The sequence below is a fragment of the Phalangium opilio genome, unplaced genomic scaffold (genome assembly GCF_054372755.1).
Source record: "Phalangium opilio isolate 3A_F unplaced genomic scaffold, DU_Popi_V2 ptg000390l_1, whole genome shotgun sequence".
NCBI lineage: Eukaryota > Metazoa > Arthropoda > Arachnida > Opiliones > Phalangiidae > Phalangium > Phalangium opilio.
Genome location: NW_028324234.1, coordinates 5,097,263 through 5,124,629, shown reverse-complemented (window position 1 = coordinate 5,124,629; position 27,367 = coordinate 5,097,263). Strand labels below are relative to the sequence as shown.

General features: G+C 47.8%; 8 non-coding genes across 8 annotated transcripts; 1 reads left to right on the top strand and 7 right to left on the bottom strand.

The window, feature by feature from the left end:
• Window positions 1-7,533: 7,533 nt before the first annotated feature.
• Window positions 7,534-7,606, bottom strand: TRNAK-UUU (transfer RNA lysine (anticodon UUU)). The gene has a single exon. It is a non-coding gene; the product is annotated as a tRNA-Lys (tRNA).
• An 808-nt stretch (window positions 7,607-8,414) lies between these two features.
• Window positions 8,415-8,487, bottom strand: TRNAK-UUU (transfer RNA lysine (anticodon UUU)). Its single transcript has one exon. It is a non-coding gene; the product is annotated as a tRNA-Lys (tRNA).
• Window positions 8,488-13,257: 4,770 nt separating this feature from the next.
• On the bottom strand, window positions 13,258-13,330 carry TRNAH-GUG (transfer RNA histidin (anticodon GUG)). Its single transcript has one exon. It is a non-coding gene; the product is annotated as a tRNA-His (tRNA).
• Window positions 13,331-13,550: 220 nt separating this feature from the next.
• Window positions 13,551-13,623, bottom strand: TRNAH-GUG (transfer RNA histidin (anticodon GUG)). The gene has a single exon. It is a non-coding gene; the product is annotated as a tRNA-His (tRNA).
• Window positions 13,624-14,871: 1,248 nt separating this feature from the next.
• Window positions 14,872-14,944, bottom strand: TRNAH-GUG (transfer RNA histidin (anticodon GUG)). The gene has a single exon. It is a non-coding gene; the product is annotated as a tRNA-His (tRNA).
• A 955-nt stretch (window positions 14,945-15,899) lies between these two features.
• On the bottom strand, window positions 15,900-15,972 carry TRNAH-GUG (transfer RNA histidin (anticodon GUG)). Its single transcript has one exon. It is a non-coding gene; the product is annotated as a tRNA-His (tRNA).
• An 808-nt stretch (window positions 15,973-16,780) lies between these two features.
• Window positions 16,781-16,853, bottom strand: TRNAH-GUG (transfer RNA histidin (anticodon GUG)). The gene has a single exon. It is a non-coding gene; the product is annotated as a tRNA-His (tRNA).
• A 4,154-nt stretch (window positions 16,854-21,007) lies between these two features.
• TRNAK-CUU (transfer RNA lysine (anticodon CUU)) lies at window positions 21,008-21,080 on the top strand. Its single transcript has one exon. It is a non-coding gene; the product is annotated as a tRNA-Lys (tRNA).
• Window positions 21,081-27,367: the final 6,287 nt, after the last annotated feature.

Sequence of the window (27,367 nt, the reverse complement as noted above, 5' to 3'; positions counted from 1 at the left end):
GGTGGTTCGAGCCCACCCGGGAGCGCTGTTGTGGGACCTCAAGTGTAACGTAGAAAGCCAAAGTTTTCCACAATACCTGACGACCATTTAATTTTTGGGCTTCCGTGGCGCAATGGTTAGCGCGTTCAGCTGTTAATCGAAAGGTTGGTGGCTCGAGCCCACCCGGGAGAGGTTTTATGGGGTCTCAGAAGTAGCGTAAAAAGTCAAAACTTTTCCACAATACCCGAAAACCATTAAATTTCTGAGCTTCCGTGGCTCAATGGTTAGCGCGTGCGGCTGTTAACCAAAAGGTTGGTGGTTCGAGCCCATCCGGGAGCGGTGTTGTCACGTCTCAGATGTAACGTAAAATGTCAGAGTTTTTCCACAATACCTGTCGAGCATTTAATTTTTGGGCTTCCGTGGCGCAATGATTAGCGCGTTCAGCTGTTAATAGAAAGGCTGGTGGTTCGAGCCCATCCGGGAGCGGTGTTGTGAGGTATCAGATGTAGCGTGAAAAGTCAAACTTTTTCCATAATACGTGATAACCATTTATTTTCTGAGCTTCCGTGGTTCAATGGTTAGCGCGTTCGGCTGTTAACCCATAGGTTTGTGGTTCGAGCCCACCCGGGAGCGGTGTTTTGGGATCTCAAATGAAACGTAAATAGCCAAAGTTTTTCCACAATACCTGACGACCATTTAATTTTTGGGCGTCCGTGGCGCAATGGTTAGCGTGTTCGGGTGTTAACCGAAAGGTTGGTGGTTCGAGCCCATCCGGGAGCGGTGTTGTGAGGTCTCAGATGTGAAGTAAAAAGTCAAAGTTTTTCCTTAATACCTGACGAAAATTTAATTTTTGGGCTTCAGTGGCTCAATGGTCAGCGCGTTCAGCTGTTAACCGAAAGGTTGGTGGTTCGAGCCCAAACGAGAGAGGTTTGTGGGGTCTCAGATTTAGCGTGAAAAGTCGTAACTTTTCCACAATACCTGACGACCATATAATTTTTGGGCTTCCGTGGCGCAATGGTTAGCGCGTTCAGCTGTTAATCGAAAGGTTGGTGGTTAGAGCCCACCCGGGAGAGGTGTTATGGGGTCTCAGATGTAGCGTAAAAAGTCAAAACTTTTCCACAATACCCGACAACCATTAAATTTCTGAGCTTCCGTGGCTTAATGGTTAGCGCGTTCGGCTGGTGACCAATAGGTTGGTGGTTCGAGCCCATCCGGGAGCGGTTTTGTCACGTCTCAGATGTAACGTAAAATGTCAGAGTTTTTCCACAATACCTGACGAACATTTAATTTTTGGGCTTCCGTGGCGCAAAGGTTAGCGCGTTCAGCTGTTAATCAAAAGGTTGGCTGTTCGAGCCCACCCGGAAGAGGTGTTGTGGGGTCTCAGATGTAGCGTAAAAAGTCAAAACTTTTCCACAATACGTGACAACCATTTAATTTCTGAGCTTCCGTGGCTCAATGTTTAGCTCGTTCGGCTGTTAACCAATAGTTTGGTGGTTCGAGCCCACCCGGGAGCGGTGTTGTGGGATCTCAAGTGTAACGTAGAAAGCCAAAGTTTTCCACAATACCTGACGAACATTTAATTTTTGGGCTTCCGTGGCGCAATAGTTAGCGCGTTCAGCTGTTAATCAAAAGGTTGGTGGTTCGAACCCATCCGGGAGCGGTTTCGTCACGTCTCAGATGTAACGTAAAATGTCAGAATTTTTCCACAATACTTGACGAACATTTAATTTTTGGGCTTCCGTGGCGCAATGGTTAGCGCGTTCAGCTGTTAATCGAAAGGTTGGTGGTTCGAGCCCATTCGGGAGCGGTTTCGTCACGTCTCAGATGTAACGTAAAATGTCAGAGTTTTTCCACAATACCTGACGAACCTTTAATTTTTGGGCTTCCGTGGCGCAAAGGTTAGCGCGTTCAGCTGTTAATCGAAAGGTTGGCTGTTCGAGCCCACCCGGAAGAGGTGTTGTGGGGTCTCAGATGTAGCGTAAAAAGTCAAAACTTTTCCACAATACGTGACAACCATTTAATTTCTGAGCTTCCGTGGCTCAATGGTTAGCTCGTTCGGCTGTTAACCAATAGTTTGGTGGTTCGAGCCCACCCGGGAGCGCTGTTGTGGGACCTCAAGTGTAACGTAGAAAGCCAAAGTTTTCCACAATACCTGACGACCATTTAATTTTTGGGCTTCCGTGGCGCAATGGTTAGCGCGTTCAGCTGTTAATCGAAAGGTTGGTGGCTCGAGCCCACCCGGGAGAGGTTTTATGGGGTCTCAGAAGTAGCGTAAAAAGTCAAAACTTTTCCACAATACCCGAAAACCATTAAATTTCTGAGCTTCCGTGGCTCAATGGTTAGCGCGTGCGGCTGTTAACCAAAGGTTGGTGGTTCGAGCCCATCCGGGAGCGGTGTTGTCACGTCTCAGATGTAACGTAAAATGTCAGAGTTTTTCCACAATACCTGTCGAGCATTTAATTTTTGGGCTTCCGTGGCGCAATGATTAGCGCGTTCAGCTGTTAATAGAAAGGCTGGTGGTTCGAGCCCATCCGGGAGCGGTGTTGTGAGGTATCAGATGTAGCGTGAAAAGTCAAACTTTTTCCATAATACGTGATAACCATTTATTTTCTGAGCTTCCGTGGTTCAATGGTTAGCGCGTTCGGCTGTTAACCCATAGGTTTGTGGTTCGAGCCCACCCGGGAGCGGTGTTTTGGGATCTCAAATGAAACGTAAATAGCCAAAGTTTTTCCACAATACCTGACGACCATTTAATTTTTGGGCGTCCGTGGCGCAATGGTTAGCGTGTTCGGGTGTTAACCGAAAGGTTGGTGGTTCGAGCCCATCCGGGAGCGGTGTTGTGAGGTCTCAGATGTGAAGTAACAAGTTGGGAAAACCAAAATATTACCTCTCCGTGTCAAGAAGATTATATAAACTTAAGTATCCAATAAAAACGTTATTATGTTTCTGAGTTGGGGTTTCCCATTTTTGTTGTTGTTTTGAAAAATATATCGCAATGCACGGGCCTTGATAGATATAGGAGGCAATGAATGAAATATATCACAATGCACGGGCCTTGATAGATATAGGAGGCAACGAAGGAAATATATCGCATGCACGGGCCTTGGTAGATATAGGAGGCAATGATAATCTCTCTCTTTGCACGAGAGGTTTATCTTTAATATTTAAATAAATACAATTATTTTTAATTATTTTAATCTTCAATAATTAACATTAATAATAGTTAAATCGTTTAAAATAAAGTTATACCTATTATCTTTTCAAACTTTGCTAATATTGACGTTTAAAGTGAAGGGTACCCCTCTTGCCCGCTTTTTTCAAATTTGGGGTATATATACGATTCGTTTCCATTATAATAGTAAGGAAAAAGCGCAATTGCGAAAACCTTTGGTGGCGATCCCTCCTTAGGGAGGCTAGACGTTTCTCGTAACCCTAGCTGATCGCCGCGTATATCCTAAAACCAAACGATGATAATAGAGTAGAAGCCAATGATACAGATTGGTGTCTATGTGGAATAGACGGAAGACCAGTGGATGGTGGTGTTAGAAGCCAGTGTAAGTGCAGACTGGTGTCAATGTTGGGATTGACAAAGAACAGAAGATGGTGGTGATTAGAAGCCAGTAAGAACAGACTGGTGTCCGTGTGGGATGGACGAAGACCAGAAGATGGTGGTGTGAGAACTCAAGTAGAGGAGCCATTTCCGTGACTGTGAAAGCAGTTCGGAAATGGCGAACACGTTTGCTCCGATACGCAAACTGCGAACGCGGTCACGTGGGTGTAACAACGGACAGACAGACACACAGACAGACAGACAGACACACAGACACACAGACAGACACGGCCGTTACAGAACCTCTCCTGGACTACGTCACACGGAGAGGTAAAAAGTCAAAGTTTTTCCTTAATACCTGACGAAAATTTAATTTTTGGGCTTCAGTGGCTCAATGGTCAGCGCGTTCAGCTGTTAACCGAAAGGTTGGTGGTTCGAGCCCAAAAGAGAGAGGTTTGTGGGGTCTCAGATGTAGCGTGAAAAGTCGTAACTTTTCAACAATACCTGACAACCATTTAATTTCTGAGCTTCCGTGGCTCAATGGTTAGCGCGTTCGGCTGTTATCCAATAGGTTGGTGGTTCGAGCCCATCCGGGAGCGGTGTTGTGAGGTCTCAGATGTAACGTAAAATGTCAGTTTTTCCACAATACCTGACGACCATATAATTTTTGGGCTTCCGTGGCGCAATGGTTAGCGCGTTCAGCTGTTAATCGAAAGGTTGGTGGTTCGAGCCCACCCGGGAGAGGTGTTATGGGGTCTCAGATGTAGCGTAAAAAGTCAAAACTTTTCCACAATACCCGACAACCATTAAATTTCTGAGCTTCCGTGGCTTAATGGTTAGCGCGTTCGGAGGTGACCAATAGGTTGGTGGTTCGAGCCCATCCGGGAGCGGTTTTGTCACGTCTCAGCTGTAACGTAAAATGTCAGAGTTGTTCCACAATACCTGACGAACATTTAATTTTTGGGCTTCCGTGGCGCAAAGGTTAGCGCGTTCAGCTGTTAATCGAAAGGTTGGCTGTTCGAGCCCACCCGGAAGAGGTGTTGTGGGGTCTCAGATGTAGCGTAAAAAGTCAAAACTTTTCCACAATACGTGACAACCATTTAATTTATGAGCTTCCGTGGCGCAATGGTCAGCGCGTTCAGCTGTTAACCGAAAGGTTGGTGGTTCGAGCCCAAACGAGAGAGGTGTTGTAGGGTCTCAGATTTAACGTAAAAAGTCATAACTTTTCCACAATACCCGACGACCATTTAATTTTTGGGCTTCCGAGGCGCAATAATTAGCGCGTTCAGCTGTTAATCGAAATGTTGGTGGTTCGAGCCCATCCGGGAGCGGTGTTGTGAGGTCCCAGATGTGACGTAAAAAGTCAAGGTTTTTCCACAATACCTGACGAGCATTTAATTTTTGGGCTTCCGTGGCGCAATAATTAGCGCGTTCAGCTGTTAATCGAAAGGTTAGTGGTTCGAGCCCACCCGGGAGAGGTGTTGTAGGGTCTCAGATGTAACGTAAAAAGTCATAACTCATCCACAATACCTAACAGCCATCTAATTTCTGAGCTTCCGTGGCTCAATGGTTAGCGCGTTCGGCTGTTAACCAATAGGTTGGTGGTTCGAGCCCATCCGGGAGCGGTGTTTTGACGTCTCAGATGTGACGTAAAAAGTCAAGGTTTTTCCACAATACCTGACGAGCATTTAATTTTTGGGCTTCCGTGGCGCAATGATTAGCGCGTTCAGCTGTTAATCGAAAGGTTGGTGGTTCGAGCCCATCCGGGAGCGGTGTTGTGAGGTCTCAGATGTAACGTAAAATTCAGAGTTTTTCCGCAATACCTGACGACCGTTTAATTTCAGAGCTTCCGTGGCACAATGGTCATTGCGTTCGGCTTTTAACCGAAAGTTTGGTGGTTCGAGCCCATCCGGGAGCGGTGTTGTGAGGTCTCAGATGTAACGTAAAATTCAAAGTTTTTCCGCAATACCTGACGACCGTTTAATTTCAGAGCTTCCGTGGCACAATGGTCATTGCGTTCGGCTTTTAACCGAAAGTTTGGTGGTTCAAACCCATCCGGGAGCGGTGTTGTGAGGCCTCAGATGTTACGTAAACAGTCTGAGTTTACCACAATTCCTGAAGACCATTTAATTTTTAGGCTTCCATGGCGCGATGGTTAGCGCGCTCGGCTGTTAACCGAAAGGTTGGTGGTTCGAGCCCACCCGGGAGAGGTGTTGTAGGGTCTCAGATGTAACGTAAAAAGTCATAACTCATCCACAATACCTAACAGCCATCTAATTTCTGAGCTTCCGTGGCTCAATGGTTAGCGCGTTCGGCTGTTAACCTATAGTTTGGTGGTTCGAGCCCATCCGGGAGCGGTGTTGGGACGTCTCAGATGTGACGTAAAAAGTCAAGGTTTTTTCCACAATACCTGACGACCATTTAAATTTTGGGCTTCCGTGGCGCAATGGTTAGCGCTTTCAGCTGCTATTCAAAAGACTGGTGGTTTGAGCCCTCCCAGGAGCGGTGTTGAAACGTCTCAGATGTAACGTAAAATGTCAGAGTTTTTCCACAATACATGACGAACATTTAATTTTTGGGCTTCCGAGGCGCAATAATTAGCGCGTTCAGCTGTTAATCGAAAGGTTGGTGGTTCGAGCCCATCCGGGAGCGGTGTTGTGAGGTCCCAGATGTGACGTAAAAAAGTCAAGGTTTTTCCACAACCACCAACCTTTCGGTTAAAAGCTGAACGCGCTAACCATTGCGCCACGGAGGCTCTGAAATTAATTGTTCGTCAGGTATTGTGGAAAAGTTATGACTTTTTACGCTACATCTGAGACGCCACAACACCGCTTTCGGGTGGGCTCGAACCACCAGCCTTTCGGTTAACAGCCAAACGCGCTAACCATCGCGCCACGGAAGCCAAAAAATTAAATGATCGTCAGGTATTGTGGAAAATTTATGACTTTTTGCGCTACATCTGAGACCCCACATTACCGCTCCCGGGTGGGCTCGAACCACCAACCTTTCGGTTAACAGCCGAACGCGCTAACCATTGCGCCACGGAAGCTCTGAAATTCAATTGTCGTCAGGTATTGCGGAAAAACTCTGACTTTTTACGTTACATCTGAGACCTCTCAACACCACTCCTGGGTGGGCTTTAGCCACCAACCTTTCGGTTAACAGCCGAACGCGCTAACCATCGCGCCAAGGAAGCCAAAAAATAAAATGGTCATCAGGTATTTTGGAAAAATAATGACTTTTTACGTTACATCTGAGATTCCACAACACCGCTCCCGGGTGGGCTCGAACAACCAACCTTTCGGTTAAAAGCTGAACGCGCTAACCATTGCGCCACGGAAGCTCAGAAATTAAATGATCGTCAGGTATTGTAGAAAAGTTATGACTTTTTACGCTACATCTGAGACCCCACAACACCGCTCCCGGGTGGGCTCGAACCACCAACCTTTCGGTTAACAGCCGAACGCGCTAACCATTGCGCCACGGAAGCTCTGAAATTCAATGTTCGTCAGGTATTGCGGAAAAACTCTGACTTTTACGTTACATCTGAGACCTCACAACACCGCTCCCGGATGGGCTCGAACCACCAAACTTTCGGTTAAAAGCCGAACGCAATGACCATCGCGCCACGGAAGCCTAAAAATTAAATGGTCGTCAGGAATTGTGGAAAAACTCTGACTTTTTACGTTACATCTGAGACCTCTCAACAACGCTCCTGGGTGGGCTTTAGCCACCAACCTTTCGGTTAACAGCCGAACGCGATAACCATCGCGCCACGGAAGCCAAAAAATTAAATGGTCATCAGGTATTTTGGAAAAATAATGACTTTTTACGCTACGTCTGAGACCCCACAACACCGCTCGCGGGTGGGCTCGAACCACCAACCTCTCAGTTAACAGCTGAACGCGCTAACCATTGCGCCACGGAAGTTCTGAAATTAAATGTTTGTCAGGTATTATTTAAAAACTCTGACTTTTTACGTTACATCTGAGACCCCACAACACCGCTCCCGGGTGGGCTCGAACCACCAACCTTTCGGTTAAAAGCTGAACGCGCTAACCATTGCGCCACGGAAGCTCAGAAATTAAATGATCGTCAGGTATTGTGGAAAAGTTATGACTTTTTACGCTACATCTGAGACCCCACAACACCGCTCCCGGGTGGGCCCGAACCACCAACCTTTCGGTTAACAGCTGAACGCGCTAACCACTGCGCCACGGAACCCAAAAAATTAAATGATCGTCAGGTATTGTGGAAAAGTTATGACTTTTTGCGCTACATCTGAGACCCCACAACACCGCTCCCGGGTGGGCTCGAACCACCAACCTTTCGGTGAACAACCGAACGCGCTAACCATTGCGCCACGGAAGCTCTGAAATTCAATGTTCGTCAGGTATTGCGGAAAAACTCTGACTTTTACGTTACATCTGAGACCTCACAACACCGCTCCCGGATGGGCTCGAACCACCAAACTTTCGGTTAAAAGCCGAACGCAATGACCATCGCGCCACGGAAGCCTAAAAATTAAATGGTCGTCAGGAATTGTGGAAAAACTCTGACTTTTTACGTTACATCTGAGACCTCTCAACAACGCTCCTGGGTGGGCTTTAGCCACCAACCTTTCGGTTAACAGCCGAACGCGATAACCATCGCGCCACGGAAGCCAAAAAATTAAATGGTCATCAGGTATTTTGGAAAAATAATGACTTTTTACGCTACGTCTGAGACCCCACAACACCGCTCGCGGGTGGGCTCGAACCACCAACCTCTCAGTTAACAGCTGAACGCGCTAACCATTGCGCCACGGAAGTTCTGAAATGAAATGTTTGTCAGGTATTATTTAAAAACTCTGACTTTTTACGTTACATCTGAGACCCCACAACACCGCTCCCGGGTGGGCTCGAACCACCAACCTTTCGGTTAAAAGCTGAACGCGCTAACCATTGCGCCACGGAAGCTCAGAAATTAAATGATCGTCAGGTATTGTGGAAAAGTTATGACTTTTTACGCTACATCTGAGACCCCACAACACCGCTCCCGGGTGGGCCCGAACCACCAACCTTTCGGTTAACAGCTGAACGCGCTAACCACTGCGCCACGGAACCCAAAAAATTAAATGATCGTCAGGTATTGTGGAAAAGTTATGACTTTTTCGCTACATCTGAGACCCCACAACACCGCTCCCGGGTGGGCTCGAACCACCAACCTTTCGGTGAACAACCGAACGCGCTAACCATTGCGCCACGGAAGCTCTGAAATTCAATGGTCGTCAGGTATTGCGGAAAAACTCTGACTTTTTACGTTACATCTGAGACCTCTCAACACCGCTCCTGGGTGGGCTTTAGCCACCAACCTTTCGGTTAACAGCCGAACGCGCTAACCATTGCGCCAAGGAAGCCAAAAAATTAAATGGTCATCAGGTATTTTGGAAAAATAATGACTTTTTACGCTACATCTGAGACCCCACAACACCGCTCCCGGGTGGGCTCGAACAACCAACCTTTCGGTTAAAAGCTGAACGCGCTAACCATTGCGCCACGGAAGCTCAGAAATTAAATGATCGTCAGGTATTGTGGAAAAGTTATGACTTTTTACGCTACATCTGAGACCCCACAACACCGCTCCCGGGTGGGCCCGAACCACCAACCTTTCGGTTAACAGCTGAACGCGCTAACCACTGCGCCACGGAACCCAAAAAATTAAATGATCGTCAGGTATTGTGGAAAAGTTATGACTTTTTCGCTACATCTGAGACCCCACAACACCGCTCCCGGGTGGGCTCGAATCACCAACCTTTCGGTGAACAACCGAACGCGCTAACCATTGCGCCACGGAAGCTCTGAAATTCAATGGTCGTCAGGTATTGCGGAAAAACTCTGACTTTTTACGTTACATCTGAGACCTCTCAACACCGCTCCTGGGTGGGCTTTAGCCACCAACCTTTCGGTTAACAGCCGAACGCGCTAACCATTGCGCCAAGGAAGCCAAAAAATTAAATGGTCATCAGGTATTTTGGAAAAATAATGACTTTTTACGCTACATCTGAGACCCCACAACACCGCTCCCGGGTGGTCTCGAACCACCAACCTTTCGGTTAACAGCTAAACGCGCTAACCATTGCGCCACGGAAGCCAAAAAATTAAATGATCGTCAGGTATTGTGGAAAAGCTATGCCTTTTTACGCTACATCTGAGACCCCACAACACCGCTCCCGGGTGGTCTCGAACCACCAACCTTTCGGTTAACAGCTGAACGCGCTAACCATTGCGCCACGGAAGATCTGAAATTCAATGGTCGTCAGGTATTGCGGAAAAACTCTGACTTTTACGTTACATCTGAGACCTCACAACACCGCTCCCGGATGGGCTCGAACCACCAAACTTTCGGTTAAAAGCCGAACGCGCTAACCATCGCGCCAAGGAAGCCAAAAAATAAAATGGTCATCAGGTATTTTGGAAAAATAATGACTTTTTACGTTACATCTGAGACCCCACAACACCGCTCCCGGGTGGGCTCGAACAACCAACCTTTCGGTTAAAAGCTGAACGCGCTAACCATTGCGCCACGGAAGCTCAGAAATTAAATGATCGTCAGGTATTGTAGAAAAGTTATGACTTTTTACACTACATCTGAGACCCCACAACACCGCTCCCGGGTGGGCTCGAACCACCAACCTTTCGGTTAACAGCCGAACGCGCTAACCAATTGCGCCACGGAAGATCTGAAATTCAATGGTCGTAAGGTATTGCGGAAAAACTCTGACTTTTACGTTACATCTGAGACCTCACAACACCGCTCCCGGATGGGCTCGAACCACCAAACTTTCGGTTAAAAGCCGAACGTGCTAACCATCGCGCCAAGGAAGCCAAAAAATAAAATGGTCATCAGGTATTTTGGAAAAATAATGACTTTTTACGTTACATCTGAGACCCCACAACACCGCTCCCGGGTGGGCTCGAACAACCAACCTTTCGGTTAAAAGCTGAACGCGCTAACCATTGCGCCACGGAAGCTCAGACATTAAATGATCGTCAGGTATTGTAGAAAAGTTATGACTTTTTACGCTACATCTGAGACCCCACAACACCGCTCCCGGGTGGGCTCGAACCACAAACCTTTCAGTTAACAGCCGAACGCGCTAACCATTGCGCTACGGAAGCTCAGAAATTCAATGTTCGTCAGGTATTGCGGAAAAACTCTGACTTTTACGTTACATCTGAGACCTCACAACACCGCTCCCGGATGGGCTCGAACCACCAAACTTTCGGTTAAAAGCCGAACGCAATGACCATCGCGCCACGGAAGCCTAAAAATTAAATGGTCGTCAGGAATTGTGGAAAAACTCTGACTTTTTACGTTACATCTGAGACCTCTCAACACCGCTCCTGGGTGGGCTTTAGCCACCAACCTTTCGGTTAACAGCCGAACGCGCTAACCATCGCGCCACGGAAGCCAAAAAATTAAATGGTCATCAGGTATTTTGGAAAAATAATGACTTTTTACGCTACGTCTGAGACCCCACAACACCGCTCGCGGGTGAGCTCGAACCACCAACCTTTCAGTTAACAGCTGAACGCGCTAACCATTGCGCCACGGAAGTTCTGAAATTAAATGTTTGTCAGGTATTATTTAAAAACTCGGACTTTTTACGTTACATCTGAGACCCCACAACACCGCTCCCGGGTGGGCTCGAACCACCAATCTTTCGGTTAAAAGCTGAACGCGCTAACCATTGCGCCACGGAAGCTCAGAAATTAAATGATCGTCAGGTATTGTGGAAAAGTTATGACTTTTTACGCTACATCTGAGACCCCACAACACCGCTCCCGGGTGGTCTCGAACCACCAACCTTTCGGTTAACAGCTAGACGCGCTAACCATTGCGCCACGGAAGCCAAAAAATTAAATGATCGTCAGGTATTGTGGAAAAGCTATGCCTTTTTACGCTACATCTGAGACCCCACAACACCGCTCCCGGGTGGGCTCGAACCACCAACCTTTCGGGTAACAGCCGAACGCGCTAACCATTGCGCCACGGAAGATCTGAAATTCAATGGTCGTCAGGTATTGCGGAAAAACTCTGACTTTTACGTTACATCTGAGACCTCACAACACCGCTCCCGGATGGGCTCGAACCACCAAACTTTCGGTTAAAAGCCGAACGCGCTAACCATCGCGCCACGGAAGCCAAAAAATTAAATGGTCATCAGGTATTTTGGAAAAATAATGACTTTTTACGCTACGTCTGAGACCCCACAACACCGCTCGCGGGTGAGCTCGAACCACCAACCTTTCAGTTAACAGCTGAACGCGCTAACCATTGCGCCACGGAAGTTCTGAAATTAAATGTTTGTCAGGTATTATTTAAAAACTCTGACTTTTTACGTTACATCTGAGACCCCACAACACCGCTCCCGGGTGGGCTCGAACCACCAATCTTTCGGTTAAAAGCTGAACGCGCTAACCATTGCGCCACGGAAGCTCAGAAATTAAATGATCGTCAGGTATTGTGGAAAAGCTATGACTTTTTACGCTACATCTGAGACCCCACAACACCGCTCCCGGGTGGTCTCGAACCACCAACCTTTCGGTTAACAGCTAGAAGCGCTAACCATTGCGCCACGGAAGCCAAAAAATTAAATGATCGTCAGGTATTGTGGAAAAGCTATGCCTTTTTACGCTACATCTGAGACCCCACAACACCGCTCCCGGGTGGGCTCGAACCACCAACCTTTCGGTTAACAGCCGAACGCGCTAACCATTGCGCCACGGAAGATCTGAAATTCAATGGTCGTCAGGTATTGCGGAAAAACTCTGACTTTTACGTTACATCTGAGACCTCACAACACCGCTCCCGGATGGGCTCGAACCACTAAACTTTCGGTTAAAAGCCGAACGCGCTAACCATCGCGCCAAGGAAGCCAAAAAATAAAAAGGTCATCAGGTATTTTGGAAAAATAATGACTTTTTACGTTACATCTGAGACCCCACAACACCGCTCCCGGGTGGGCTCGAACAACCAACCTTTCGGTTAAAAGCTGAACGCGCTAACCATTGCGCCACGGAAGCTCAGAAATTAAATGATCGTCAGGTATTGTAGAAAAGTTATGACTTTTTACGCTACATCTGAGACCCCACAACACCGCTCCCGGGTGGGCTCGAACCACCAACCTTTCAGTTAACAGCCGAACGCGCTAACCATTGCGCTACGGAAGCTCAGAAATTCAATGTTCGTCAGGTATTGCGGAAAAACTCTGACTTTTACGTTACATCTGAGACCTCACAACACCGCTCCCGGATGGGCTCGAACCACCAAACTTTCGGTTAAAAGCCGAACGCAATGACCATCGCGCAACGGAAGCCTAAAAATTAAATGGTCGTCAGGAATTGTGGAAAAATAATGACTTTTTACGCTACGTCTGAGACCCCACAACACCGCTCGCGGGTGGGCTCGAACCACCAACCTTTCAGTTAACAGCTGAACGCGCTAACCATTGCGCCACGGAAGTTCTGAAATTAAATGTTTGTCAGGTATTATTTAAAAACTCTGATTTTTACGTTACATCTGAGACCCCACAACACCGCTCCCGGGTGGGCTCGAACCACCAACCTTTCGGTTAAAAGCTGAACGCGCTAACCATTGCGCAACGGAAGCTCAGAAATTAAATGATCGTCAGGTATTGTGGAAAAGCTATGCCTTTTTACGCTACATCTGAGACCCCACAACACCGCTCCCGGGTGGGCTCGAACCACCAACCTTTCGGTTCACAACCGAACGCGCTAACCATTGCGCCACGGAAGCTCTGAAATTCAATGGTCGTCAGGTATTGCGGAAAAACTCTGACTTTTACGTTACATCTGAGACCTCACAACACCGCTCCCGGATGGGCTCGAACCAGAAAACTTTCGGTTAAAAGCCGAACGCGCTAACCATCGCGCCAAGGAAGCCAAAAAATAAAATGGTCATCAGGTATTTTGGAAAAATAATGACTTTTTACGCTACGTCTGAGACACCACAACACCGCTCGCGGGTGGGCTCGAACCACCAACCTTTCGGTTCACAGCCGAACGCGCTAACCATTGCGCCACGGAAGCTCTGAAATTCAATGGTCGTCAGGTATTGCGGAAAAACTCTGACTTTTACGTTACATCTGAGACCTCACAACACCGCTCCCGGATGGGCTCGAACCAGAAAACTTTCGGTTAAAAGCTGAACGCGCTAACCATTGCGCTACGGAAGCTCAGAAATTAAATGATCGTCAGGCATTGTGGAAAAGTTATGACTTTTTACGCTACATCTGAGACCCCACAACACCGCTCCCGGGTGGGCTCGAACCACCAACCTTTCGGTTAACAGCTGAACGCGCTAACCATTGCGCCACAAAAGCCAAAAAATTAAATGATCGTCAGGTATTGTGGAAAAGTTATGACTTTTTACGCTACATCTGAGACCCCACAACACCGCTCCCGGGTGGGCTCGAACAACCAACCTTTCGGTTAAAAGCTGAACGCGCTAACCATTGCGCCACGGAAGCTCAGAAATTAAATGATCGTCAGGTATTGTAGAAAAGTTATGACTTTTTACGCTACATCTGAGACCCCACAACACCGCTCCCGGGTGGGCTCGAACCACCAACCTTTCAGTTAACAGCCGAACGCGCTAACCATTGCGCTACGGAAGCTCAGAAATTCAATGTTCGTCAGGTATTGCGGAAAAACTCTGACTTTTACGTTACATCTGAGACCTCACAACACCGCTCCCGGATGGGCTCGAACCACCAAACTTTCGGTTAAAAGCCGAACGCAATGACCATCGCGCAACGGAAGCCTAAAAATTAAATGGTCGTCAGGAATTGTGGAAAAACTCTGACTTTTTACGTTACATCTGAGACCTCTCAACACCGCTTCTGGGTGGGCTTTAGCCACCAACCTTTCGGTTAACAGCCGAACGCGATAACAATCGCGCCACGGAAGCCAAAAAATTAAATGGTCATCAGGTATTTTGGGAAAATAATGACTTTTTACGCTACGTCTGAGACCCCACAACACCGCTCGCGGGTGGGCTCGAACCACCAACCTTTCAGTTAACAGCTGAACGCGCTAACCATTGCGCCACGGAAGTTCTGAAATTAAATGTTTGTCAGGTATTATTTAAAAACTCTGACTTTTTACGTTACATCTGAGACCCCACAACACCGCTCCCGGGTGGGCTCGAACCACCAACCTTTCGGTTAAAAGCTGAACGCGCTAACCATTGCGCAACGGAAGCTCAGAAATTAAATGATCGTCAGGTATTGTGGAAAAGCTATGCCTTTTTACGCTACATCTGAGACCCCACAACACCGCTCCCGGGTGGGCTCGAACCACCAACCTTTCGGTTCACAGCCGAACGCGCTAACCATTGCGCCACGGAAGCTCTGAAATTCAATGGTCGTCAGGTATTGCGGAAAAACTCTGACTTTTACGTTACATCTGAGACCTCACAACACCGCTCCCGGATGGGCTCGAACCAGAAAACTTTCGGTTAAAAGCCGAACGCGCTAACCATCGCGCCAAGGAAGCCAAAAAATAAAATGGTCATCAGGTATTTTGGAAAAATAATGACTTTTTACGCTACGTCTGAGACACCACAACACCGCTCGCGGGTGGGCTCGAACCACCAACCTTTCGGTTAACAGCTGAACGCGCTAACCATTGCGCCACGGAAGTTCTGAACTTAAATGTTTGTCAGGTATTGTTTAAGAACTCTGACTTTTTACGCTACATCTGAGACCCCACAACACCGCTCCAGGTTGGGCTCGAACCACCAACCTTTCGGTTAAAAGCTGAACGCGCTAACCATTGCGCTACGGAAGCTCAGAAATTAAATGATCGTCAGGCATTGTGGAAAAGTTCTGACTTTTTACGCTACATCTGAGACCCCACAACACCGCTCCCGGGTGGGCTCGAACCACCAACCTTTCGGTTAACAGCTGAACGCGCTAACCATTGCGCCACAAAAGCCAAAAAATTAAATGATCGTCAGGTATTGTGGAAAAGTTATGACTTTTTACGCTACATCTGAGACCCCACAACACCGCTCGCGGGTGGGCTCGAACCACCAACCTTTCAGTTAACAGCTGAACGCGCTAACCATTGCGCCACGGAAGTTCTGAAATTAAATGTTTGTCAGGTATTATTTAAAAACTCTGACTTTTTACGTTACATCTGAGACCCCACAACACCGCTCCCGGGTGGGCTCGAACCACCAACCTTTCGGTTAAAAGCTGAACGCGCTAACCATTGCGCAACGGAAGCTCAGAAATTAAATGATCGTCAGGTATTGTGGAAAAGCTATGCCTTTTTACGCTACATCTGAGACCCCACAACACCGCTCCCGGGTGGGCTCGAACCACCAACCTTTCGGTTCACAGCCGAACGCGCTAACCATTGCGCCACGGAAGCTCTGAAATTCAATGGTCGTCAGGTATTGCGGAAAAACTCTGACTTTTACGTTACATCTGAGACCTCACAACACCGCTCCCGGATGGGCTCGAACCAGAAAACTTTCGGTTAAAAGCCGAACGCGCTAACCATCGCGCCAAGGAAGCCAAAAAATAAAATGGTCATCAGGTATTTTGGAAAAATAATGACTTTTTACGCTACGTCTGAGACACCACAACACCGCTCGCGGGTGGGCTCGAACCACCAACCTTTCGGTTAACAGCTGAACGCGCTAACCATTGCGCCACGGAAGTTCTGAACTTAAATGTTTGTCAGGTATTGTTTAAGAACTCTGACTTTTTACGCTACATCTGAGACCCCACAACACCGCTCCAGGTTGGGCTCGAACCACCAACCTTTCGGTTAAAAGCTGAACGCGCTAACCATTGCGCTACGGAAGCTCAGAAATTAAATGATCGTCAGGCATTGTGGAAAAGTTCTGACTTTTTACGCTACATCTGAGACCCCACAACACCGCTCCCGGGTGGGCTCGAACCACCAACCTTTCGGTTAACAGCTGAACGCGCTAACCATTGCGCCACAAAAGCCAAAAAATTAAATGATCGTCAGGTATTGTGGAAAAGTTATGACTTTTTACGCTACATCTGAGACCCCACAACACCGCTCCCGGGTGGGCTCGAACCACCAAACTTTCGGTTAACAGCCGAACGCGCTAACCATTGCGCCACGGAAGCTCTGAAATTCAATGGTCGTCAGGTATTGTGGAAAAGCTATGCCTTTTTACGCTACATCTGAGACCCCACAACACCGCTCCCGGGTGGGCTCGAACCACCAACCTTTCGGTTCACAGCCGAACGCGCTAACCATTGCGCCACGGAAGCTCTGAAATTCAATGGTCGTCAGGTATTGCGGAAAAACTCTGACTTTTACGTTACATCTGAGACCTCACAACACCGCTCCCGGATGGGCTCGAACCAGAAAACTTTCGGTTAAAAGCCGAACGCGCTAACCATTGCGCCACGGAAGTTCTGAACTTAAATGTTTGTCAGGTATTGTTTAAGAACTCTGACTTTTTACGCTACATCTGAGACCCCACAACACCGCTCCAGGGTGGGCTCGAACCACCAACCTTTCGGTTAAAAGCTGAACGCGCTAACCATTGCGCTACGGAAGCTCAGAAATTAAATGATCGTCAGGCATTGTGGAAAAGTTATGACTTTTACGCTACATCTGAGACCCCACAACACCGCTCCCGGGTGGGCTCGAACCACCATACTTTCGGTTAAAAGCCGAACGCAATGACCATCGCGCCACGGAAGCCTAAAAATTAAATGGTCGTCAGGAATTGTGGAAAAACTCTGACTTTTTACGTTACATCTGAGACCTCTCAACACCGCTCCTGGGTGGGCTTTAGCCACCAACCTTTCGGTTAACAGCCGAACGCGCTAACCATCGCGCCATGGAAACCTAAAAATTAAATGGTCTTCAGGAATTGTGGAAAACTCTGACTGTTTACGTAACATCTGAGACCTCACAACACCGCTCCCGGATGGGCTCGAACCACCAAACTTTCGGTTAAAAGCCGAACGCGCTAACCATTGAGCCACGGAAGCTCAGATGTAGCGTAAAAAGTCAGACTTTTTCCATAATACCTGACGACCATTTAATTTTTAGGCTTCCGTTGCGCGATGGTTAGCGCGTTCGGCTGTTAATCGAAAGGTTGATGGTTCGAGCACACCTGGGAGCGGTGTTGTGAGGTCTCAGATGATACGTAAAAATTCAAAATTTAACCACAATACCTGACGAACATTTAATTTCAGAGCTTCCGTTGCTCAATGGTTAGCGCGTGCGGCTTTTAACCGAAAGTTTGGTGGTTCGAGCCCATCCGGGAGCGGTTGTTCAGGTCTCAGATGTAACGTAAAAAGTCAGAGTTTTTCAACAATACCTGACGACCATTTAATATTTAGGCTTCCGTGGCGCGATGGTTAGCGCGTTCGGCTTTTAACCGAAAGGTTGATGGTTCGAGCCCACCCAGGAGTGGTGTTGTGGGGTCCCAGATGTAGCGTAAAAAGTCATAATTGTTCCACAATACCTGACGACCATTTAATTTTTTGGCTTCCGTGGCGCAATGGTTAGCGCGTTCAGCTGTTAACCGAAAGGTTGGTGGTTCGAGCCCACCCGGGAGCGGTGTTGTGGGGTCTCAGATGTAGCGTAAAAAGTTATAACTTTTCCACAATACCTGACGATCATTTAATTTCTGAGCTTCCGTGGCGCAATGGTTAGCGCGTTCAGCTTTTAACCGAAAGGTTGGTGGTTCGAGCCCACCCGGGATTGGTGTTGTGGGGTCTCAGATGTAACGTAAAAAGTCATTATTTTTCCAAAATACCTGATGACCATTTAATTTTTTGGCTTCCTTGGCGCGATGGTTAGCGCGTTCGTCTGTTAACCGAAAGGTTGGTGGCTAAAGCCCACCCAGGAGCGGTGTTGAGAGGTCTCAGATGTAACGTAAAAAGTCAGAGGTTTTCCACAATTCCTGACGATCATTTAATTTCTGAGCATCCGTGGCTCAATAGTTAGCGCGTTCCGCTGTTAACCAATAGGTTGGTGGTTCGAGCCCACCCGGGAGCGGTGTTGCGGGATCTCAAATGTAACGTAGAAAGCCAAAGTTTTTCCACAATACCTGACGACCATTTAACTTTTTGGGCTTCCGTGGCGCAATGGTTAGAGCGTTCGGCTGTTAACCGAAAGGTTGGTGGTTCGAGCCCACCCGGGAGAGGTGTTGTAGGGTCTCAGATGTAACGTAAAAAGTCAAAACTTTTCCACAATACGTGACAACCATTTAATTTCTGAGCTTCCGTGGCTCAATTGTTAGCTCGTTCGGCTGTTAACAAATAGGTTGGTGGTTCGAGCCCACCCGGCAGCGGTGTTGTGAGGTCTCAGATGTAACGTAAAATGTCAGTTTTTCCACAATACCTGACGACCATTTAATTTTTGGGCTTCCGTGGCGCGTTCAGCTGTTAATCGAAAGGTTGGTGGTTCGAGCCCACCCGGGAGCGGTGTTGTGGGATCTCAGATGTAACGTAAAATGTCAGAGTTTTTCCACAATACCTGACGAGCATTTAATTTTTGGGCTTCCGTGGCGCAATGATTAGCGCGTTCAGCTGTTAATCGAAAGGTTGGTGGTTCGAGCCCATCCAGGAGCGGTGTTGTGAGGTCTCAGATGTAGCGTGAAAAGTCAAACTTTTTCCATAATACGTGATAACCATTTATTTTCTGAACTTCCGTGCCTCAATGGTTAGCGCGTTCGGCTGTTAGCCAATAGGTTTGTGGTTCGAGCCCACCCGGGAGCGGTGTTTTGGGATCTCAAATGAAACGTAAATAGCCAAAGTTTTTCCACAATTCTTGACGACCATTTAATTTTGGGGCGTCCGTGGCGCAATGGTTAGCGCGTTCGGGTGTTAACCGAAAGGTTGGTGGTTCGAGCCCATCCGGGAGCGGTGTTGTGAGGTCTCAGATGTGAAGTAAAAAGTCAAAGTTTTTCCTTAATACCTGACGAAAATTTAATTTTTGGGCTTCAGTGGCTCAATGGTCAGCGCGTTAAGCTCTTAACCGAAAGGTTGGTGGTTCGAGCCCAAACGAGAGAGGTTTGTGGGGTCTCAGATGTAGCGTGAAAAGTCGTAACTTTTCAACAATACCTGACAACCATTTAATTTCTGAGCTTCCGTGGCTCAATGGTTAGCGCGTTCGGCTGTTAACCAATAGGTTGGTGGTTCGAGCCCATCCGGGAGCGGTGTTGTGAGGTCTCAGATGTAACGTAAAATGTCAGTTTTTCCACAATACCTGACGACCATTTAATTTTTGGGCTTCTGTTGTGCAATGGTTAGCGCGTTCAGCTGTTAATCGAAAGGTTGGTGGTTCGAGCCCACCCGGGAGAGGTGTTATGGGGTCTCAGATGTAGCGTAAAAAGTCAAAACTTTTCCACAATACGTGACAACCATTTAATTTCTGAGCTTCCGTGGCTCAATGGTTAGCTCGTTCGGCTGTTAACCAATAGTTTGGTGGTTCGAGCCCACCCGGGAGCGGTGTTGTGGGATCTCAAGTGTAACGTAGAAAGCCAAAGTTTTCCACAATACTTGACGACCATTTAATTTTTGGGCTTCCGTGGCGCAATGGATAGCGCGTTCGGCTGTTAACCAATAGGTTGGTGGTTCGAGCCCATCCGGGAGCGGTGTTGTGAGGTCTCAGATGTGACGTAAAAAGTCAAGGTTTTTACACAATACCTGACGAGCATTTAGTTTTTGGGCTTCCGTGGCGCAATGGTTAGCGCGTTCAGCTGTTAATCGAAAGGTTGGTGGTTCGAGCCCATTCGGGAGAGGTGTTGTGGTGTCCCAGATGTAGCGTAAAAGTCATAACTTTTCCACAATACCTGACGATCATTTAATTTTTTGGCTTCCGTGGCGCAATGGTTTGCGCGTTCAGCTGTTAACCGAAAGGTTGGAGGTTCGAGCCCACCCGGGAGCGGTGTTGTGGGGTCTCAGATGTAGCGTAAAAAGTCATAACTTTTCCACAATACCTGACGATCATTAAATTTCTGAGCTTCCGTGGCGCAGTGGTTAGCGCGTTCGGCTGTTAACCGAAAGGTTGGTGGTTCGAGCCCATCCGGGCGCGGTGTTGTGAGATCTCAGATGTAACGTAAAAAGTCACAGTTTTTCCACAATACCTGACGACCATTTAATTTTTAGGCTTCCGTGGTGCGATGGTCAGCGCGTTCGGCTTTTAACCGAAAGTTTGGTGGTTCGAGCCCATCCGGGAGCGGTGTTGTGAGATCTCAAATGTAACGTAAAAGTCAGAGTTTTTCCGCAATACCTGACGACCGTTTAATTTCAGAGCTTCCGTGGCTCAATGGTTAGCGCGTTCGGCTTTTAACCGAAAGTTTGGTGGTTCGAGCCCACCCACGAGCGGTGTTGTGGGGTCTCAGACGTAGCGTAAAAAGTCATTATTTTTCCTAAATACCTGATGACCATTTAATTTTTTGGCTTCCGTGGCGCGATGGTTAGCGCGTTCGGCTCTTAACCGAAAGGTTGGTGGTTCGAGCCCACCCGAAAGCGGTGTTGTGGCGTCTCAGATGTAGCGTAAAAAGTCATAACTTTTCCACAATACCTGACGAACAATTAATTTCAGAGCTTCCGTGGCGCAATGGTTAGCGCGTTCAGCTTTTAACCGAAAGGTTGGTGGTTCGAGCCCACCCAGGAGTGGTGTTGTGGGGTCCCAGATGTAGCGTAAAAAGTCATAACTGTTCCACAATAACTGACGATCATTTAATTTTTTGGCTTCCGTGGCGCAATGGTTAGCGCGTTCAGCTTTTAACCGAAAGGTTGGTGGTTCGAGCCCACCCGGGATTGGTGTTGTGGGGTCTAAGATGTAACGTAATAAGTCAGAGTTTTTAAACAATACCTGACAAACATTTAATTTCAGAGCTTCCGTGGCGCAATGGTTAGCGCGTTCAGCTGTTAACCGAAAGGTTCGTGGTTCGAGCCCACCCGCGAGCGGTGTTGTGGGGTCTCAGACGTAGCGTAAAAAGTCATTATTTTTCCAAAATACCTGATGACCATTTAATTTTTTGGCTTCCGTGGCGCGATGGATAGCGCGTTCGGCTGTTAACCGAAAGGTTGGTGGCTAAAGCCCACCCAGGAGCGGTGTTGTGAGGTCCCAGATGTAGCGTAAAAAGTCGTAACTTTTCCACAATACCTGACGACCATTTTATTTTTTGGCTTCCGTGGCGCGTGGGTTAGCGCGTGCGGCTTTTAACCGAAAGTTTGGTGGTTCGAGCCCATCAGGGAGCGGTGTTGTGAGGTCTCAGATGTATCGTAAAAAGTCAGAGTTTTTCAACAATGCCTGACGACCATTTAATTTTTAGGCTTCCGTGGCGCGATGGTTAGCGCGCTCGGCTTTTAACCGAAAGTTTGGTGGTTCGAGCCCATCCGGGAGCGGTGTTGTGAGGTTCAGATGTAACGTAAAAAGTCAGAGTTTTTAAAACAGTACCTGACAAACATTTAATTTCAGAGCTTCTGTGGCGCAATGGTTAGCGCGTTCAGCTGTTAACTGAAAGGTTTGTGGTTCGAGCCCACCCGGGAGCGGTGTTGTGGTGTCCCAGATGTAGCGTAAAAAGTCATAACTTTTCCACAATACCTGACGATCATTTAATTTTTTGGCTTCCGTGGCGCGATGGTTAGCGCGTTCGGCTGTTAACCGAAAGGTTGGTGGTTCGAGCCCACCCGAAAGCGGTGTTGTGGCGTCTCAGATGTAGCGTAAAAAGTCATAACTTTTCGACAATACCTGTCGAACAATTAATTTCAGAGCTTCCGTGGCGCAATGGTTAGCGCGTTCAGCTTTTAACCGAAAGGTTGGTGGTTCGAGCCCACCCAGGGGTGGTGTTGTAGGGTCCCAGATGTAGCGTAAAAAGTCATAACTGTTCCACAATACCTGACGATCATTTAATTTCTGAGCTTCCGTGGCGCAATGGTTAGCGCGTTCAGCTTTTAACCGAAAGGTTGGTGGTTCGAGCCCACCCGGGATTGGTGTTGTGGGGTCTAAGATGTAACGTAAAAAGTCATAACTGTTCCACAATAACTGACGATCATTTAATTTTTTGGCTTCCGTGGCGCAATGGTTAGCGCGTTCAGCTGTTAACCGAAAGGCTGGTGGTTCGAGCCCACCCGAAAGCGGTGTTGTGGCGTCTCAGATGTAGCGTAAAAAGTCATAACTTTTCCACAATACCTGACGAACAATTAATTTCAGAGCTTCCGTGGCGCAATGGTTAGCGCGTTCAGCTTTTAACCGAAAGGTTGGTGGTTCGAGCCCACCCAGGAGTGGTGTTGTGGGGTCCCAGATGTAGCGTAAAAAGTCATAACTGTTCCACAATAACTGACGATCATTTAATTTTTTGGCTTCCGTGGCGCAATGGTTAGCGCGTTCAGCTTTTAACCGAAAGGTTGGTGGTTCGAGCCCACCCGGGATTGGTGTTGTGGGGTCTAAGATGTAACGTAATAAGTCAGAGTTTTTAAACAATACCTGACAAACATTTAATTTCAGAGCTTCCGTGGCGCAATGGTTAGCGCGTTCAGCTGTTAACCGAAAGGTTCGTGGTTCGAGCCCACCCGCGAGCGGTGTTGTGGGGTCTCAGACGTAGCGTAAAAAGTCATTATTTTTCCAAAATACCTGATGACCATTTAATTTTTTGGCTTCCGTGGCGCGATGGATAGCGCGTTCGGCTGTTAACCGAAAGGTTGGTGGCTAAAGCCCACCCAGGAGCGGTGTTGTGAGGTCCCAGATGTAGCGTAAAAAGTCGTAACTTTTCCACAATACCTGACGACCATTTTATTTTTTGGCTTCCGTGGCGCGTGGGTTAGCGCGTGCGGCTTTTAACCGAAAGTTTGGTGGTTCGAGCCCATCAGGGAGCGGTGTTGTGAGGTCTCAGATGTATCGTAAAAAGTCAGAGTTTTTCAACAATGCCTGACGACCATTTAATTTTTAGGCTTCCGTGGCGCGATGGTTAGCGCGCTCGGCTTTTAACCGAAAGTTTGGTGGTTCGAGCCCATCCGGGAGCGGTGTTGTGAGGTTCAGATGTAACGTAAAAAGTCAGAGTTTTTAAAACAGTACCTGACAAACATTTAATTTCAGAGCTTCTGTGGCGCAATGGTTAGCGCGTTCAGCTGTTAACTGAAAGGTTTGTGGTTCGAGCCCACCCGGGAGCGGTGTTGTGGTGTCCCAGATGTAGCGTAAAAAGTCATAACTTTTCCACAATACCTGACGATCATTTAATTTTTTGGCTTCCGTGGCGCGATGGTTAGCGCGTTCGGCTGTTAACCGAAAGGTTGGTGGTTCGAGCCCACCCGAAAGCGGTGTTGTGGCGTCTCAGATGTAGCGTAAAAAGTCATAACTTTTCGACAATACCTGTCGAACAATTAATTTCAGAGCTTCCGTGGCGCAATGGTTAGCGCGTTCAGCTTTTAACCGAAAGGTTGGTGGTTCGAGCCCACCCAGGGGTGGTGTTGTAGGGTCCCAGATGTAGCGTAAAAAGTCATAACTGTTCCACAATACCTGACGATCATTTAATTTCTGAGCTTCCGTGGCGCAATGGTTAGCGCGTTCAGCTTTTAACCGAAAGGTTGGTGGTTCGAGCCCACCCGGGATTGGTGTTGTGGGGTCTAAGATGTAACGTAAAAAGTCATAACTGTTCCACAATAACTGACGATCATTTAATTTTTTGGCTTCCGTGGCGCAATGGTTAGCGCGTTCAGCTGTTAACCGAAAGGCTGGTGGTTCGAGCCCACCCGAAAGCGGTGTTGTGGCGTCTCAGATGTAGCGTAAAAAGTCATAACTTTTCCACAATACCTGACGAACAATTAATTTCAGAGCTTCCGTGGCGCAATGGTTAGCGCGTTCAGCTTTTAACCGAAAGGTTGGTGGTTCGAGCCCACCCAGGAGTGGTGTTGTAGGGTCCCAGATGTAGCGTAAAAAGTCATAACTGTTCCACAATACCTGACGATCATTTAATTTCTGAGCTTCCGTGGCGCAATGGTTAGCGCGTTCAGCTGTTAACCGAAAGGCTGGTGGTTCGAGCCCACCCGAAAGCGGTGTTGTGGCGTCTCAGATGTAGCGTAAAAAGTCATAACTTTTCCACAATACCTGACGAACAATTAATTTCAGAGCTTCCGTGGCGCAATGGTTAGCACGTTCAGCTTTTAACCGAAAGGTTGGTGGTTCGAGCCCACGCAGGAGTGGTGTTGTAGGGTCCCAGATGTAGCGTAAAAAGTCATAACTGTTCCACAATACCTGACGATCATTTCATTTCTGAGCTTCCGTGGCGCAATGGTTAGCGCGTTCGGCTTTTAACCGAAAGTTTGGTGGTTCGAGCCCATCCGGGAGCGGTGTTGTGAGGTCTCAGATGTTACGTAAACAGTCTGAGTTCTTCCACAATTCCTGAAGACCATTTAATTTTTAGGCTTCCATGGCGCGATGGTTAGCGCGTTCGGCTGTTAACCGAAAGGTTGGTGGTTCGAGCCCACCCAGGAGTGGTGTTGTGGGGTCCCAGATGTAGCGTAAAAAGTCACAACTTTTCCACAATACCTGACGATCATTTAATTTCTGAGCTTCCGTGGCGCAATGGTTAGCGCGTTCAGCTTTTAACCGAAAGGTTGGTGGTTCGAGCCCACCCGGGATTGGTGTTGTGGGGTCTAAGATGTAACGTAAAAAGTCAGAGTTTTTAAACAATACCTGACAAACATTTAATTTCAGAGCTTCCGTGGCGCAATGAATAGCGCGTTCAGCTGTTAACCGAAAGGTTCGTGGTTCGAGCCCACCCGCGAGCGGTGTTGTGGGGTCTCAGACGTAGCGTAAAATTCATAACTTTTCCACAATACCTGACGACCATTTAATTTTTTGGCTTCCGTGGCGCGATGGTTAGCGCGTGCGGCTTTTAACCGAAAGTTTGGTGGTTCGAGCCCATCAGGGAGCGGTGTTGTGAGGTCTCAGATTTATCGTAAAAAGTCAGAGTTTTTCCACAATTCCTGACGACCATTTAATTTTTAGGCTTCTGTGGCGCGATGGTTAGCGCGTTCGGCTTTTAACCGAAAGTTTGGTGGTTCGAGCCCATCCGGGAGCGGTGTTGTGAGGTCTCAGATGTTACGTAAACAGTCTGAGTTTTTCCACAATTCCTGAAGACCCTTTAATTTTTAGGCTTCCTTGGCGCGATGGTTAGCGCGTTCGGCTGTTAACCGAAAGGTTGGTGGTTCGAGCCCACCCGAAAGCGGTGTTGTGGCGTCTCAGATGTAGCGTAAAAAGTCATAACTTTTCCACAATACCTGACGAACAATTAATTTCAGAGCTTCCGTGGCGCAATGGTTAGCGCGTTCAGCTTTTAACCGAAAGGTTGGTGGTTCGAGCCCACCCAGGAGTGGTGTTGTAGGGTCCCAGATGTAGCGTAAAAAGTCATAACTGTTCCACAATACCTGACGATCATTTAATTTCTGAGCTTCCGTGGCGCAATGGTTAGCGCGTTCAGCTGTTAACCGAAAGGCTGGTGGTTCGAGCCCACCCGAAAGCGGTGTTGTGGCGTCTCAGATGTAGCGTAAAAAGTCATAACTTTTCCACAATACCTGACGAACAATTAATTTCAGAGCTTCCGTGGCGCAATGGTTAGCACGTTCAGCTTTTAACCGAAAGGTTAGTGGTTCGAGCCCACGCAGGAGTGGTGTTGTAGGGTCCCAGATGTAGCGTAAAAAGTCATAACTGTTCCACAATACCTGACGATCATTTCATTTCTGAGCTTCCGTGGCGCAATGGTTAGCGCGTTCGGCTTTTAACCGAAAGTTTGGTGGTTCGAGCCCATCCGGGAGCGGTGTTGTGAGGTCTCAGATGTTACGTAAACAGTCTGAGTTCTTCCACAATTCCTGAAGACCATTTAATTTTTAGGCTTCCATGGCGCGATGGTTAGCGCGTTCGGCTGTTAACCGAAAGGTTGGTGGTTCGAGCCCACCCAGGAGTGGTGTTGTGGGGTCCCAGATGTAGCGTAAAAAGTCACAACTTTTCCACAATACCTGACGATCATTTAATTTCTGAGCTTCCGTGGCGCAATGGTTAGCGCGTTCAGCTTTTAACCGAAAGGTTGGTGGTTCGAGCCCACCCGGGATTGGTGTTGTGGGGTCTAAGATGTAACGTAAAAAGTCAGAGTTTTTAAACAATACCTGACAAACATTTAATTTCAGAGCTTCCGTGGCGCAATGAATAGCGCGTTCAGCTGTTAACCGAAAGGTTCGTGGTTCGAGCCCACCCGCGAGCGGTGTTGTGGGGTCTCAGACGTAGCGTAAAATTCATAACTTTTCCACAATACCTGACGACCATTTAATTTTTTGGCTTCCGTGGCGCGATGGTTAGCGCGTGCGGCTTTTAACCGAAAGTTTGGTGGTTCGAGCCCATCAGGGAGCGGTGTTGTGAGGTCTCAGATTTATCGTAAAAAGTCAGAGTTTTTCCACAATTCCTGACGACCATTTAATTTTTAGGCTTCTGTGGCGCGATGGTTAGCGCGTTCGGCTTTTAACCGAAAGTTTGGTGGTTCGAGCCCATCCGGGAGCGGTGTTGTGAGGTCTCAGATGTTACGTAAACAGTCTGAGTTTTTCCACAATTCCTGAAGACCCTTTAATTTTTAGGCTTCCTTGGCGCGATGGTTAGCGCGTTCGGCTGTTAACCGAAAGGTTGGTGGTTCGAGCCCACCCGAAAGCGGTGTTGTGGCGTCTCAGATGTAGCGTAAAAAGTCATAACTTTTCCACAATACCTGACGAACAATTAATTTCAGAGCTTCCGTGGCGCAATGGTTAGCGCGTTCAGCTTTTAACCG